The 17,334-nt window shown below is 38.5% G+C and overlaps 1 protein-coding gene across 6 annotated transcripts in view; it reads left to right on the forward strand.

The window, feature by feature from the left end:
• The window catches only part of LOC128879181 (angiogenic factor with G patch and FHA domains 1), a 45,384-nt gene that overhangs the window by 15,101 nt on the left and 12,949 nt on the right, over positions 1-17,334 (forward strand). The gene's annotated exons all lie outside the window — the stretch shown is intronic.

Raw genomic sequence — 17,334 nt, forward strand, 5'->3', positions numbered from 1 at the left:
TCCACATCGTGGACGCCCATTGGAGTAAATACTCGTCCACGTGGTGCATGTTTTGCTCGGGACCGTTGTCGCGTCGTTCACGGTTGAACGGCACGAAGTTATGCGAAAAGTTCGCAATCTTTATCTGCGATCTTCGTTCATTGCTTATGCCGGTTTATGCAGATATGCCGATTCTTGCTGGGTCCGATCGGGGCCTGGCTCCGCACGGGGCACACACTGTGTGTACTCATCTTCATGCTCCAGGGGACTCCTTGGAGCTCCTCGTCGTTCTCGGGGAAGATATCTCTGCGTGGGGTTCTTCGTTCTCGTCTTCTTCTGGAAATTCTCGTTCACACATTCGGACATTTTCATTAGGTTAATTAGGTGTCGACGTCCCAGGCTGCGATCTGGGTCTTTGGAGACCCGGATCTACGACTCGTAAATTCAAATTGCAGTTACTTGTGATTGTAATTCAGTTTTAATATAGGATAGATATTTAGTAGATGCAGTGGATATTTTTTAACTAATTCTCTGCATAAAATTTCAATTAAGGAAACATATGGAAGGAAACTTATCATTAATTTATAATTTCTATTTATGTTACGAATATATCGTATTATAATTTGTGTTAGTTTTTCCCAAACATCAAATTAGCATATATGAAATATAATATATAATATAATGTCTATTTTGTACGTAATACAAAATATATATAACTATAAAATTCATCAATTTATAAATGTCCTTTTCGTGTTATAAGTACACATACTTTATTTATAACGTAACATGTACATTTATAAATTGATAAACCGTACTGTTGTTATTAACGTCGCCTAGATTAAACCACTGACACTTTCTCGAATTGCAACAATCCCAGCAAGTAAATCGACGGAAACTCATAACGATTCCCATTTTGTCCACATTAATCTGATGTACCCAGAACATTACAAATAAAAATATTCTCAATTTATTTCTCATAACATCCCTATTAAGCAAAAATGTCAGTGGTCCAAGTCCATATGTAATCTCCCCTTAGTTTCCAACCACAGAATATCCACTTCGTTAGTTGTTTAATACCAACAACGTTTTATTTTTCCATCTTCAACTCATTCACGATATCATCGATGCCTACCTGGTGTATAGTCGGAGCATTCACTACAAAAGTATCGCTATCTAAAATTGATACCGAGTACCTCGAGGTTCTCGGTAATGTTAGCCACTTCGTACGTCTGGTATCGGAACGCTTCGACTATGATTGCTACTCGTATCAATCCCATCGCTACTAATAACCATCGAGCGATGCTCGATTCGCGGTATAAGCCAACTCACAGCCCATCGCGCGATTATAAGTCGCAATCGTGCGCAATTAATACGTCAGCCTCGCGATAGATTAAATACGACCGAGGCATAATGTTATTATCGGTTATGGCAAAGATCACCAACGATAAATCGTGATCGTGTTCTGGTAATGCAATAACTCTTCCATGCTTTTCTGTTGCGTCGTATCCCCCTTCTGCGCTTTTTCTCGCTGTTCAACCCTTTAAACTGGCTGCGGCTACGAGCCGAGCCGAGCCGAGTGGATGGGATTACGCTACGCCAGTCGACGTCGACGAGTTTATTTTATGCGAGTCATTGACATGCTTATTATGGATCGGACAAGCTATGCCGGTGAAAATATTTAATATTATATTTTTGAGGAATTATTGGGGAAGTATTGTTTTTTGCCAGTTTCGATGCAATTCTCATGACCTTCGTGCAATTCAGTTTTTATATTTCGAACTACAAATCGATTATTTAACTGCATATTTGTAGCCTTGATATGACTATGCTGGTGAAATTAATTAATTTCATATTTGTGAGAAATTATTAAGGGTATATACTTTATTTCGTAGTTTTGGGCCAGTTTACTGGGAAAATTACTGACATCTATAGTGGTGTCTATCACGATGTTTGTTGTAGTTTTTAGTAATCCTTTCACGAATAGCTTCATCTTTTTAGAAACTTCAATTTATGAATAATTACATGCTTCCTCCAGAAAGTAATTGTTACATGAAAAGGTAAACATAAAACTGACGTATGTTTCTTAAATATATAAAGATAACATTTAAAATAGAGTAAAAGTATGTAAATATGCCAAGCAATCATGCTTTGCACGCAAGGGTGCAAATATTCTACTAACTAAAAAATAAAATAACCCTACATGACCCGAACCCCGTTAAAAAGTAAACCAAGCAAGCTACTGTCGTTTTTGTTTCTAATTTCACTAAATCGTATACTTTCAGTTTGTTATATGACGTTTTTAGAAACGTCTGTGAAGAATCTGAATACGAAATAAATTTGTTACATACTTAAATTTTTGTATTTTGCACCATAGATTTTTCCTGAAAAAGCAAGACACTGTCTATACCTCAAAAAATAAACCAAGCGTACAAGTCATGATGCTTAGATATCACGAGTGACATGACGATGAACGAGTTAGGTTGTGTTCTATCTTTTTGAGATGTAAACGAGCGTTCAGGTTGTCTATAAGATAGAAACATGTATGGAAGAAGGAGTGGACGACAGGGTACGGGTAGACCGGTGTCTTTGGCATTGAATCTAGGTTTTTGTAGTCTCATTATGGCTAACCCGTAGCCAGACTCCGCTCAGACACAAGGCATCCTCGGTATGCAGGCCTACATACGCGTGGATACGCGCGAAGGCGAATGTACGGGTTTTTAATCTGCACACTCATTGCGTGTTGGCTTAAGCATACACGAGGCAATGACATCATCGGAATCAATCTTCCGCTAAACGCTCGCCGATGGAGGGAACGTGTTCGCGAGGTCGTTGTAAAATTTATGTCGTAAACGCGAGACGTTACGATAATAATAATTCGTGCCAGACGTGCCTACGTCCGATCACAATTGGTTTGGCTACGTGTCGAACGAGGAAAAAAGAAAATTGTGTAATTATTTAATTGGCTAAGTATGTAAATTACGAAGATGATTATTAGTGTGGAATATAAATTAGTGTCGAATTAAATTTAATTTGAAAATCAATTTAATTTGGTAACGTTTCGTAAAAGAGAGTGAACTTTGTGAACATTTTAAAGGGTGGTAGGATATTTGTAGAACAGTATGTAGTTTTGAGTTTTGTGAACAAAATTGTATATTTTTATTCATTAAAATTGTATTTTTAATAGTGATCCTTAGTGGACATTTAGGAATATTTTAATGCAAAGATTAAATAATTAGCTGATTCTTGTTTTACATCAGAGAAAAATGATTTAAATCATAAATAAAATTCTCTTGTTAAAGATTCTATTTATACATTCAAGATTTAGATTGATTATATCTTCTCAGAAAGTAATTTGAAACAGTCTAACAATAAGATACTTCTTATGACTGGAGAAACAAAATTTAAGATTATACTAAATTGCATTTAGTCTTGACTAATGCAGTACAAAATAATTTTGTTATTATTTATATCCATTAATTATATGGAAATAAACCTTCTTGAGCTCCATAAAAAATGGACCTGAATAAACAAAGAATATTACCAAGAATACACAACAAAAACTATCTCTACAACGAAGCAAGAAAAGGTACATCCAATAATTATTTATTAACTTGAAAAATAAATTTTATTCCACAATATCAAACTCAAATGTAAGCGGAACATTCAATAAAAACGATACAAATGATTTCTGTTTCTAGAAAGTCAGTTCGCAAATTGGAAGATTCCTGTGTCTGATTGTGAGATAGAGTAACCATTTGTACTTGTCTCTGTAAACGGTGACAGTGACAGTGGTGTAACATCTGTTTTAACCGATTTCATCTAGCCGATAAACAATAGGTGGGCGGGAAACGGTTAATAGCGTGCCACCATCAGCGGTTAGATTTAGAAACTCCGACGTAAGTAGAATTAGTGAGTAATGAACAGACACGGCGCTCGACCGCGCCTACGCAGACATGCGTTCTATCTTCTCGCGAACGAAATCGTGCACGACAAACTGTTACTCTATTCTTCCAGTTTATTTTTTTGTCAAACCTGAAGGATATCGACACGTACGTGTACGTTTACTTTTATATCGAGATCATCGTTACTTGCGATCACAATTCCTTTTTACAATTAAAACGTATACCATGCTAAAGTGAGACGGCATATTTGTATTAGGGAGACAGGAAAGTGATGTCGTTCCTTTTACATTAAATTCAAGTAAATAAATTTTTCATAAGTTTTATATTTTATATTTCAAATATAGGAAATTCTCAATGCCGATCGATAATGATCAATGAGCTAATAAACGATAAACAAGAATTGACATTCGCAGAAACGAATAATGTATCAAAATCGATTTACAAATAATTGAGCGTGGGCGGGTCGCGAGAGGGCGGAAGGGGTACGGGGGGGGGGGGGGGGAGGGTCTGTCCTCCTTTGGCAGTTGTTTTGTAACGCGACGGGAGAATGCCAGGAAGGACTGACTGAGTGAATGGAGAACGCATAGGATTTATGGTATGCTAACGGATTTGGAGGGAACGCGAACGTGCGGAGGGGGTGGCAAAGGGGTAAGAGAGGAGGTCCAGGCGGGAACGTGGAAGGAGAAAGAGAGGAGAGGATGGAAAAAGGGAAAAGAGAGCGAAGTTGTAGCGGTGCGTTTCGTAAGGGGCGCGGGAGGCAACAGGTGGGAACCCACTGTCACAAATAAATCCAACACAAACGTCCCTCCCGTCTACTAGACGCCTATCCGCTGACTAACCATGGGGCAACCAGATTACCGCGTCGGTTTACTTTCTCCCTCTGTGTGTCTCTCTGTCTCTGTCGCCCACAGGGGCTGTAACTATGGTTGTAGCTACAGTACGGGTATAACAATTCCTAAGTAGCAAAGGTATAGAGGGGCCAATAGGCTCCAACAGCTATATTGGCATCCCTAATGGGGAAAATTATGAAAGGAGGGTGTGTGAGCAAATGCAAAGTATTGGAAGCAGGGATTCGAACCGCTGCTGAACCCTAACCCAAACTAAGGGAAGGTGACTGTAACCCATACTAACCACGAAGGAACGGTTCTTGAATTGTAGGAAGAGCGGGTTAACCTGCTCGGAGTGGGTTACTAGTAGAAGAAGACATCCTAGACACCCAGACAAGTCAAAGATATGTGAACTCACAGGCAATATTCAAATCAAATGAAACTAGATTGTTTAAAATGTACGAGTATATAATGAATGTAGGATTGATTAATTTTAAGAGTGTTGTTAGAAACGATATTTGTACTTTCTTTTTAAACTTCAACAATTATTTGGCGTAATAAATGTACAATGAACAGACATGAGTTAAAGACGGAATAAATATATACAAAATATGAACACACACACACACACACACACATACGAGTAAATGTAAGCACTTGCATGACCTTCTCGCGCATGGACAGTAGAGTAGAAAACAGACAATATTGAAATAAAATTGATTACCGTTTAGAAACATGGTAATAACTATGGTTTTTACTGTATTATTATAACGCGCATACAACCGGGTTACTCGGGTTACAGATGTCTTGTGTTACCTGGTTAGATGGGTTATTCTATAATACGAAGTACCGGAACCCGGTACGGGTTAGGGTTCGAATCTCTGATTGGAAGACAAGAATTAAGGGAATGGAAAGAAAGAACAAATAGTAGAATAGTAGGTGTTATAGACAAGGTATACGACTTTGCACCCTTATACAGTCAGTCCTATAAATATTCGCACCCTCTGTGTTTGTTGAAGGAATTTATCTAAATTAAATGATAGTTTTGATGTTTTCAAATAAATTTTTCATTATACATACATATGTACAAGTGTAAAATTTTATCCATATACATATTTATAATGAACTATTTAGAAGGAACAAATGGTAGAATAGTAGGTGTTATAGTTAAGGTATACGACTTTGCACCCTTATACAGTCAGTCCTATAAATATTCGCACCCTCTGTGTTTGTTGAAGGAATTTATCTAAATTAAATGACAGTTTTGATGTTTTCAAATAAATTTTTCATTATACATACATATATACAAGTGTAAAATCTATCCATGTACATATTTATAATGAACTATTTATTGAAAAACATCGAACCTATTATTTAATTTAGACAAAGTTTTTTAATAGACAGAGGGTACGAATGTTTAGGATGCTGACTGTATGTAAAATTCATTTTGTCTCTGTTGCTCCCTCTCGTTCTTAGTCCTTAACTTCCCAAATTCAATATTCTAATATTATCGATAGAAGGAGTAGGGGATTTGAAGTGATAAGAGTGATTTTGTTATATATTTTGTCAATCGATCAGTTGTATTTTTGTTCACTTGGAAATTATATTCTAGAGATTTCTTACAGTGACCTCTTAGAGGGCTGCTAGAAGAATCATGTAAGGTGTCATGTAGAGGGTGACCCATGAAAGTGTTTCTATGTGTAAAAATGAGTCGAAAAGGTGGAATACAACTTTTTTATACAAAGCTTCGTTTTTTAGAAAATTTATTTTGAAGATGTTTGGAGCTGAGCGTGAGCTGAGATTCATAACACTTACTATCACGAACCTTTCTATCATTTTTTATAGTGATTGAAGTATATAGAGACAGAGCATACAGGTTTTTTTCTCTCCTATAAACATATAGAGTAGTTTTGTAATAAATATCTATGACTGATATTCGTTCAATCGAATTTTATTAAGTGGTGCTCCAAATAGTTTCAACGTTAGTTTCATCGATAACGAAGAACTGAACGACAATGTTCATTTGACACATTCGATGTATTTTTACGTGAAGAAATATTTTCATTTTGGTACACTCATTTCACTTTATATAATTATTTATTTATGTCTTCTTTATTCATCCATCTATGTGAGACATAGCACCTTGAAATTATCGAGAACGATCGTGTCTCAGTACAGTATCAAATGTTACCTTCATATGAAATCTTTATCATCTGTGACGTAACATTTTCCAAAATTTTCATCATTGAATCAGAATTTCATCCAGGTAGATTCTTTCCAGGCCCCCCTTTGTGGATGCACCGTTTGGCATGCGGGTGCACCGATGTTGCATAGCGATACAAATCGTCTGTTTACTTGACAAACCTTTTCCAACCCCTTCCTGATTATCTTCAGTCGAATACCCGCATGTACCATCCCGAATCGACGCAAATAATTTGATATTTTATTTATTTCATTGACTTTTATTTGGTCCTGGCGATTCAACACCTGTTTTACAGATCCTGTATTATTTTCTCACTCGATTGCTGACGATGCCCAAATGCTGTCAATATTTAGAATTCGTGTAGGTATTTTTCTCGTAGGTAATTTGCGGACCTTCTAAACGCTATTAGTATATTTCATTCGTATTTCCATACTGCTGCTTAGAAGTATTTGGGCATTTATTAATTTTACGTGAGCGTATTTCATTTTAGTCCATCGACTTTTAGAGGAAAGGTAGTTCGCAATTGCATGTGATTCTAAATACCTTCTATTTCCCATGTTTGATCATTAAGCCCGTCGCAGAGACATCTGACAATCTAGATCAAATGTCTCCTGGCGCAGTCTCCGAACATTTGGGATGTGTTTACAGAAATCGGATTGTATACGTTGCAAGGGAATGCTCTTTGAAATCTATGCGCCTTCAAAGCTTAAATTCGTTGCTAAATCTAATAAAATCGGGACCAAGCACTTGGCACCATAAATACAGGAATTTGTGTCAAAATTAAACATGCGAAAATAGCGAGATTGCCGAGGGACATTCTGAAGTTTATCCAAACTTTTATGAAAGAACGAAATAATATACACGGCGTTAATAATAATAACTATTTTATATCAGAAACCGCATTATTCTACAAAAACTCAGATAACGAAGACAATTAATATTGCCAAACAACATGCAGGTTTAAGATCACAATTTATTTTATGGTGTCTATGATAGTATAATATAATCGAACTTCAGTTCCAACACCAAAGCCTAGTTTCAGCTTGAAAAGTGGGACTTGGTGGTTTGAAAGTTGGAGGAACGATAACTTCTAAAGTCTACTGTCAGTAGTTAGCAAGATTTCAACGGAAGCTTTCAAAAGAAAGAGTTATATGTTAATCACTACGAAGACCAGACAGGAAAAGATCTAGGAACTAGCGTGGGAAGTGTTACCACATCCTCCCGACTTTCCAGCCGTGCTTCCACCTGATTATCGCCTAATTAGGTCTTTGCAACACTCATTAGCAGGGAAGTAATTTTAGAAGATTGATTAAGTCAAACTTAGCTTGTGCCATGTTTCTCTTTATAATAACAGAGTTTCTTGAGCATTGGATTCAAACTGTATAGTACAGTGTTATAATTAGTTATTTATTACGAAGCATGAGTGGTTTTCATAAACTTGTTTAATATTGACAGTATAATATCAACAATATGCTATCGTTTGAAAAAAAAATTGAAATAATTATTGAAATTTCAATATAAGTACTACGTGACTCGACAGTTACATCTGTTTATAGTCGGTTAAAACTCTTAAAACAACCCTTATTTTTCGTATTCTGAAGGACATCCAATCTATTGATACGTTAAAACGTACATGTATTACTTTAAATAATAATTCCTCCACTACCTCGTTAATTTAATTCACGAACACTTCCAAAGTGCCGTACAAAACCTTGCACTTTAATTTCACTAAACGCTTGCCTGTTATACCAATCGTCCTGCCCATTCGACGCCCAAACGAAACCACACTAACATTCTCTTTTTACCAAAAAAGAAAAAACAAGTATTGAGGCCCCCGAGGAGAATTAAATATTCAACCGCAATCGGGGAACGTGGTCACGGACGGCTGAAAAACGTAATCAGCCAGAGAGGGTATCGAGAGGGAACCAATAGGGGTCTCGAGTCCACGATGAGAAAAGTATCCCTGTAAAATTACGGTCTTGAGCCAGAGGACGCGCTCGTAGTGAGCAAAAAGTAACTGTGTCGGAGATTAGCGAAAAATGCAGATGTGAAAAACGAGTAATGGACCAATCGCGAGGCTGGAGAGTCTTAGAACGGGTCAGCCATGACGTGATATCCCAGGAACACACGTAGAGAATAGTATTTCGTCTTGTTTGATTACTTTCGGATGGGAAAACAATATTTTTTAAATGGAAATTGGTTACTTTGAAATTTGTTCTCTCGGTGAGTTGTTGATGGTGTATTAATTATATTCTGGGTAAAATGAAACAAATCAATTTTCTAACAAGTTACACAAAATTTGCATATCAATAATATTTTTTAAATGCAAAGTAATTTTGTTGAAATATATTCTACGTACATTGATATATTAGATTAATATTTATTAATGTTAATAATTGAAAGATTAATAATAAAATTAATAATATACGTATTGGTCTATTATATGAATATATACATTTACAATTACATACAATACAATTAGATTAATAATAAAACCAATAATATATACATTCTTATATTACATTAATATATACATAGACATATGTATACATAGACATATACACTTACATTAATAACAAAATTTTATTGAAGTATACATATTGACATATTACATTAATATATGTAAATTAGATAAAGCTGTACTCATAGGCTATCAAACACAAGCAGTCAGAACGTGGACAAGTGTGAACAACTAATAATTGTTTACTTGCAAATCAGCAGAGGAACTGCATCTCGTTCCGACTATCTAAATTCAAATCGTTCTCCATTTGTGTTATTAGGAACGACGTACAAGTTTTCCAGTTCTTAGATTATACAGGTTTAAGGATTCCATTTCGCACAGAATGTAACTACATTACAAACAGAATAATTTTATATAATGCAAGAAAACAAAATTTCAGAAAATACGTATGTCGTAGTTTGATCTGTAGTTTAAATACACAAATTGTCGTGAAAATTGACTAACATTTTGCGATAAAAATGTATTAATGTTAATATTGACATAATTCATAAAAATGAATTTTTCTGAAAACTGTTATATATCGGATACTTTGTTCTTTTACGGACCACTAGTACCACGCACGACTCGTTGATGTTGCCTCTGCTAATCTAAATCTAATCTCACTTTACACTTTACACTATACACTATACACTTTACACTCACTTTACACTTTACACTTTTTATATCTAAAGATCTAATTCCAAGTTCGCAGCCATTAGCTCTCGGTATTACTCGCGACGAAGGATTGTTCGTCACGAATAATACCGATTACCAGGTCTCACCACGTGGAGGTTGCTGCGACTGGAGACCCGGAGATAGAAGGAATCAAACTTCCTTCGATCTCCCTCTACATAGAGTATACATACATAGATGCATACATAGAGTCGACGAGCTTAATACTAAGTACGAAACCGTGGAAATCAAAGGAAAAGAAAATTCCCTTCGATTTCCAAAGCCAAAGTCTGACTCTGCCAAATAATTATTTGAACTAAATGGAAGCTAAATGGAAATCGCGACACTACGCGACCACGTAACTGGACTTACAGAGTCAGTTCCGTTTCCTCTGGTGGGCCTGATTCGAGAGAAAGACGATCAACGTCTCCGCCAGTACTCTATTCCCTGCATACCTGCTGCCGAGGGCCCGGATCCGACCTTACAGTGTACGACGTAGGTAGCACCGCGTCAGGTTGCCCTGCCCTGGCGACACCAGGTATGTCTGACGGTCGTAGAGTCCCGAAACGGAGTTCTACTCTCTGCACAACGTCAGGAGTCCAGGACACGACTTGCATCCGTCTGACGGCTCTTTTGAGCTGCGCTGCGTCGGGAGCCTGGACTTCGCCTGACGCGTACAGAGAGTAGAGGATTCCTCGGAGGCGTCGATTGACCCTCTCTCAAATCAGACCCACTAGAGGACGGCAACCGACATCGGCCAGTCACATGGTTGGTCACTCTGCTTATAGCATCAAGCAGTAGTGACCGAAGTGAAGCACGAAGTTGCGAGTCCAATATGGACCTACGAACAAACAAAAGAAGTGAACAAATGATTAATAATTATTTGACAGAGGCAAACACTCGTACATCCATGCCTTAAAACTAACTTAGAGACATGCCTTAAAACTAACAAAGATACATGCCTTAAGACTAACTAGACTAAACTAAGGTACCCACAAGCAATACCAAACTACGATAACTAAGGGAAACTACACAAGCAAAAATAGGAGGGACGCGAGACGCGGACGCGCGATCGCGAGATCCGTACCGACCGAAGGATCGTCGAAGAATGAACTTCTTCGCATACTTGTTTGGGCGCGGCCGTGCGTCGTAGCTCGCTTGTACCTGTCGAAGTAGGGTAGGGGAAGGGCGAACAACAACCCCGTGACGGTCGTTTCGAAGGCTCTTTGAATCTATCAAGAAAATAATTCGTGGAACATTAATATCACAGCACAATCATATCCTCCTTAATTGTTTAAATAAGTCTGTTAATAATTAATTTAAATATTGTCAGAAATTAATATTTAGTTGATGCAATCAATAGATATTAAAATATTGACAAATTTCTCACGATTAATGTCTCGAATGAATACTTATTCTCAACCGTAATTGTTATTAATGTTTAATCGAACACTGAATAATACTGTGTGTATCACAAATGTTTAATTATGTCGGAGATATTAAGTTTTAATTGTTCCAATCAATAGATATTAAAGTATAGAAAAATATCTCACGATTACTTATTTAAATTTTATTCTCAACTTTTCATGTTCGGAAATATTCCATTCTCGAAAAACATTGATATAATGATCTGATACTTTAAAATGCAATAAATATGTACATCTCCGAATATAATTGAATATTTACAATGCATATAGTAACATTCAATCTTTGATTAAATATTAATAAGAGTCACGGTTCAGAATAAGTATTCGTCGAACACAGTAATCGTGAGAAATTTGTCTATATCGTTACATCTGTTAGCTGGAATAACTAAAAGTTAATTTCTGACAACAGTTACATTAATTATTAACAATATTTGTTCAAGTAATGACCGAGAATATAACTTTACTGTAATATTACACCGCACGGACAGTGGTAAATGCTTTTTCTAAAAATGTTCAAAATCATTACTAATCAACAAGTAACCAATTACGTTTCTTTTGAGTAGCTTCGCGTGCGGACGGCCTAATATTAGGGGTCCCAGAAAGTAATGTCGTATCTTTTACATTAAATTCAAACAAATAAATTTATAACAAGATTTTATTTTTAATCAATTATGTAATCGCCCTCGTTATCAACAACCTTTTGTCATCTAATGTGCAAATTTTCAATATCTGATCGATAAAAATCAACTGGTATACAATGAGCTGATATATGATAAACAAGTATTGACATTCACAGAAACGACATTACTTTCTGGTCCCCCTAATAGTTTTCAAGATATTGGACCACATAAGTTTTGTCCCGCTAGGTCGCTGAAATATCACATTGTGCGACGTACCAAGAAAAAGTAATTGAAGATTAGCGAAAAATCCAGATGTAGAAAAAGTGTAATAGACCAGCCGCGGGGGAGTCCCCGAACGGGTCCGCCATGCCGCGATACCCCAGGGAGACACGTAGAGAGACGGAACGAAATTAACCGGAGCTCAGCCAGGAGGAATCGGACGCGAGCGCATAATGCTGTGCATACATGAGGGCCGCACACGTGCGCGCATAACCACGTCGTCGGTTTAACAGTCCTGTCCAACTGTGCGTACACTCACACCCTGTGAACCCTCCTGTGGACCTTCTGTCCGTGTGTACGGGGTGTTGTATGTCCGTATGTCGACTGTCCGTAACGTTAGCTGGCTAGGAATCCAGCCAGGAGCGGTCGATCGGTCTAGACGAGGTGTGCGTATACGTCTGCCACGGCACACATTGTGCCGAACAATCGGCCAGACCCGGGGCATACAAATATGTACAACGAGAGATCTATTAATTACAACCAGCGCCAGCCGGCTCTGACTCGTATCGACGAGCGCAAACCGGCCGTGGCCAGTGGAACGGGAGAAAACGGACGTAACGAGACAGAAAGAACATCGTGTTGCGCGGGTGGGCCATTAATGCGCATGATTGAAGGCTCCTTTGGCTCCTTTGATGAAATAATTGATTAAATGATTAAACGTGGCCCCCGCGATGCCTAGGCCAATTAAGTGCCGTTTTCGCGTTTGCCGAGCGGGAGATCAATCGGGTCGCAGGACCACGGAGTACCATTTAATGGGGCACGCAGTTGTCATGGGAGAGTTTAAGAATTTTTTGGTCAAGTAAATATTCGGGGTAGGAATTAACTGTACGGCTTTCTGAGGTACTTATCATTTATTTCTGAAGAAAAGATGTATAACTTTTTCGAGGAAAATCAAATGTTGACGCAATCTGTGTATTTCATTGTTAGAATGCTGGTACTAATGGTAACAAAATGGAGGAAAACGAAGATAAAGAGCAGTGATGGGCAAAACCCTACGCTTCGAATAAATCTGAAATTTGCCGATCTGTCTATCTCCTTTTCTCTTTTGAACATTTTCCAAAGAAGGGAACGAGACAAACATACCGGCAAACTTCAGATTTATTCGAAGTCTAGGGTTTTGCCCATCTCTGATAAAGAGTTTGCGCATGATAATTGTCGAGTATACTTGTAATCTGTTAGAAATACGTCGATTAAATTTGTTGGCTACTGAATTTTGTATATGTATACAGATAAATTGTAATGTCCATCAGGTTGAGACTTGGTTATGTATATGTATGCAGTAAATTTATTGTAATGGTGATTGAATTGGTACTTTAACGTAACAAAATAAGTAAATATTTTTATTTCAAGTACAGTTGTAAATGATTGAATGCAAAGATGCAGAATTAATGTCTACATCTAATAATTTGTCAAACATTTTTGTAATCTGTTAGACGAACGCCAGTCAGCAAAATTTGTTGGCTACGGAACTTCAGGTTGAGACTTAGTATAAAGTCATTCTAAATTTATGTTATTCAACACAGCAATTGTTAAAAATATATCTTAACAAACAAATTTACATATCAAGTCCAATATTTCTGCTGTAAAATTACGCTTCGTTTCGAATTTAACCCTTTGCACTCGAGCGGCGCCGATACGGCGCCCGGTCGATTTGATCTGTCAACTCGAGCGGCGCTGCTGCGGCGCCCGAGTGATTTGAAGTCTTAAATGATGGCGTATGCTTTTTTTGGGGGCATGGAAATTTCCCTGATCAACTCATACATTTTGCATAAACTAGAAAAGACCAAAAAAGAGGAAAAGCCACTGAGCCATCTGCGATTTCTGAAATCACTTGTCGAACAATTGAGAGGATTATATCGCCAGCAACGAGAGCAAGCGTGTACATCGCATTCCGATGAAATCCGACTAAACGGGAAGCTTCGCGTAATACTAAAAGGGCCAAAAAGGGACTTCAAGGTTTGTTCTGACTGTAACACGCCTGCAGGTAGCCGGGAAATTTCGTATTACTGTGATACGTCTCCTGACAAACCTAGGATGCATCTTGGATATTGTTTTCCAAAATATCACACCAAAACTAATTACAGAGTGTAATATTTATCGAAGTTTGTCGTTTTCGACATATAAATGAATAAACTGGTGGAATTTTATTATTTGTATACGTTTGTTTGTTTATAAATGTTTTTAAAGTACTTGTAAAGTGTTTGCCGAATTTGGCCGAAATCGTCTGGAGTTGCTGATTCGCACAAGCGAAAAAGACCTCGAGTGCAAAGGGTTAAATGTGCGTTTAAATCTCCCTCCCCAAAAAATGTTTAAATTTTGTGAGTGATAACTACCCCCTTTAATTTGTCTAGTAGAAGAAACGTTGGCCAGCGAGCCTCCTGAAAGGTTAATTGACGAAGTTTGCCGTGGACGTGTTTCGTTTGCTCGGGTTTGCCGAGAGGGAGGAAGGGGGGAATCGATTCGACGTTAATCGAGGGAAACAACGCGTTTAAACGGTGCTGCCGGTCGGCTCGAATTAGCGAGGCGGGAGTCCGCGGTTCGTCCGGATTTTCCCTCATCCGGATCAGACACGGTCCCATTAAACCCCGGATATGAGTTTCCACGCCGCGTGGCGAGATGCATCGTGCTTAACGAGGCTCCCTCTGAAGCACCGTGTAGTGTTTTACCATTGCCAGGCGAAGGCCCATGGATTCGCTGAGCAAACGTTTCGAGAAACCGAGGAAGGTTTGTTTAGGGGTTGCAAACGGGGTAATGGGGTTAAAAAATATAATTTGAGAATTTTTCTTAAAGATGTACGTGTAGATTTGTGAAATATTCATGTGGGACCAGGATGTGTATACTTTAGTTTGGCTAGGCAATTAAATTTTAGGGATGAATTTTTATTTATGTAAAAATTATAGCATGTCATACGAGGAGACTATTTGTACTCGATAGGTAGATAATGACTAAATCATGTCTTTGTGTTTTTAATTGCAGTCGAAGGTTAATTGCAATTGAGAATTGAATTTCATCGCGGCTGAAGGTTAATTTCAATTAAGAATTAAATGTCCAATCAAAATTTTCAAAGAGTAATTAAAAATTTAATTATCCGAGTTAACAGCATTATGTATTATCAATATCAATTAACCGGTATCATTTAACTTCCTCGTGTTTCCTCCTACAAGAAACACACGTGTCACCTAGAAGCCATTAACAACCTCCCAGGTAATCAGCCTTGCTTTTGCTCCGCATCAACGACGATAAACGACCAGTACTCGCCCATCGATACTCGCGAAAACCTCGTCGTGATCAATCAGTTCAGAAATTGAAAAAAAAATCACCTCTTCCTCTTCCCACCGAGGTCCCGACGTCCTTCACCGAGGCGATTCCCGCCCAGATACATTGTCGAAACGCCGTCTCGTCGGAGGTGCATATCCTGGCGGTGGTCGATGCAGAACCGACGTATCACCCGCGCGCACCATACGCGATAGGTCGGGTCCTCCTATCGTCGCCAGACGGCTTCCGTCTGGGTAAACACACCGACGGTACCGAGGCAGCCCCGGCTGCCGGGGCTTACCGGCTACGTAGGGACATCCATCACAGGATTATCGCGCGACCGTGCTCGCGCGCGGTCAGGACGTTGTGCCCTCTCGTTGTGTCTGCCCTCCATAAAGCCGCCAAAGCGTGCATGTGCACGCAGACCGTGCCACCCACACGTAAGACCCGCGTCTACCCGGCTGTCTGTACGTTGACGCGCCAATGAATCGGCGGTGGACGCTCACGCATTAAACCTGCCTGGAATTGACCAATAAAGTGGTTGAAGAGCCGATTAAAGAGACAGGGAAAGGACAAGAAAGAGAAAACGAGAGATCGACGACAGGAGGAGCGGGTGGGTGGGTGCAAGAGTGAGGACAGGGGACTTTCGAATGGTAGAGAAGTAATTTATCGAGTTTGCGAACATTGCGGTTTTCGGGAGTTTCTTTTTCTTTCTATGGTTACGAGGTTAAATGTTTGAGTACGCGTGAAAATACACGGTCTGTTCAAAAAGAAACCGAACTTTTGCTCTAAAATCTTTTCTAATCGCGCCATCTAGTTACAGATAATAAAAGACGATAGGTTAAACGTTAATTGTTGACCGTGCACAGTATCATTTGAATCGATCGATCACATTCCGTTGTGTGACTTGAAATTTAACGAACGTTTTGTGACGCTTGTTGGAATACCGCAATGGAGCGCTAATATTAAGTTCTGCGTTAAGTTGAAAAAGACTTTTACCGAAACGCTTACGTTATTAAAACAAGTGTATGGGGATGAATGCCTAAGCCGTACACGAGTTTACGAGTGGTTCACTCGATTTAAAAACGATCGAGAGTCGATTGAAGACGAAGTTGGATGTTGCTGCACGACAATGCACCTGCACACAAAGCCGCAATTGAGCGTCAATTTTTGGCTAAAAAAGGCATTGTTACCTTGAATCATCCACCCTACTCGCTTGATCTGTCAGCTTGCGATTATTTTCTTTTCCCAAAATTGAACATTCCAATGAAAGGGACACATTATAGCAACGTTTCGGAGATTCAGGCCGCTGTAACCGCCGTACTAAACGGAGTACCAAAATAGGAGCTGCAAAGGTCCTTCGAAATGTTAATTACGCGGTCTACAAGCTGTATTGACGCAGACGGAAATTATTTTGAGTAAATAAATGTGTGTGTAAAAACTTTACTTGTACTTTTTTTCTTTTTATAGCAAAAGTTCGGTTTCTTTTTAGACAGACCGTGTATATTTAGATTCTTCCAGAGGGAGACTTTTGTCGAGTGTTAGAGTCTATCGTTAGTAAGTGTCTTGGAGACAGGACTCTGCGTGGCGATGACACTTATTGATTGAAGGAGGAGAAATTGTAGCTATAAATTCTTTTAGTTGCGAGTGTAAATTCTTCGTTACTTTTT

This window comes from Hylaeus volcanicus, chromosome 7, assembly GCF_026283585.1.
Source record: "Hylaeus volcanicus isolate JK05 chromosome 7, UHH_iyHylVolc1.0_haploid, whole genome shotgun sequence".
Lineage (NCBI taxonomy): Eukaryota > Metazoa > Arthropoda > Insecta > Hymenoptera > Colletidae > Hylaeus > Hylaeus volcanicus.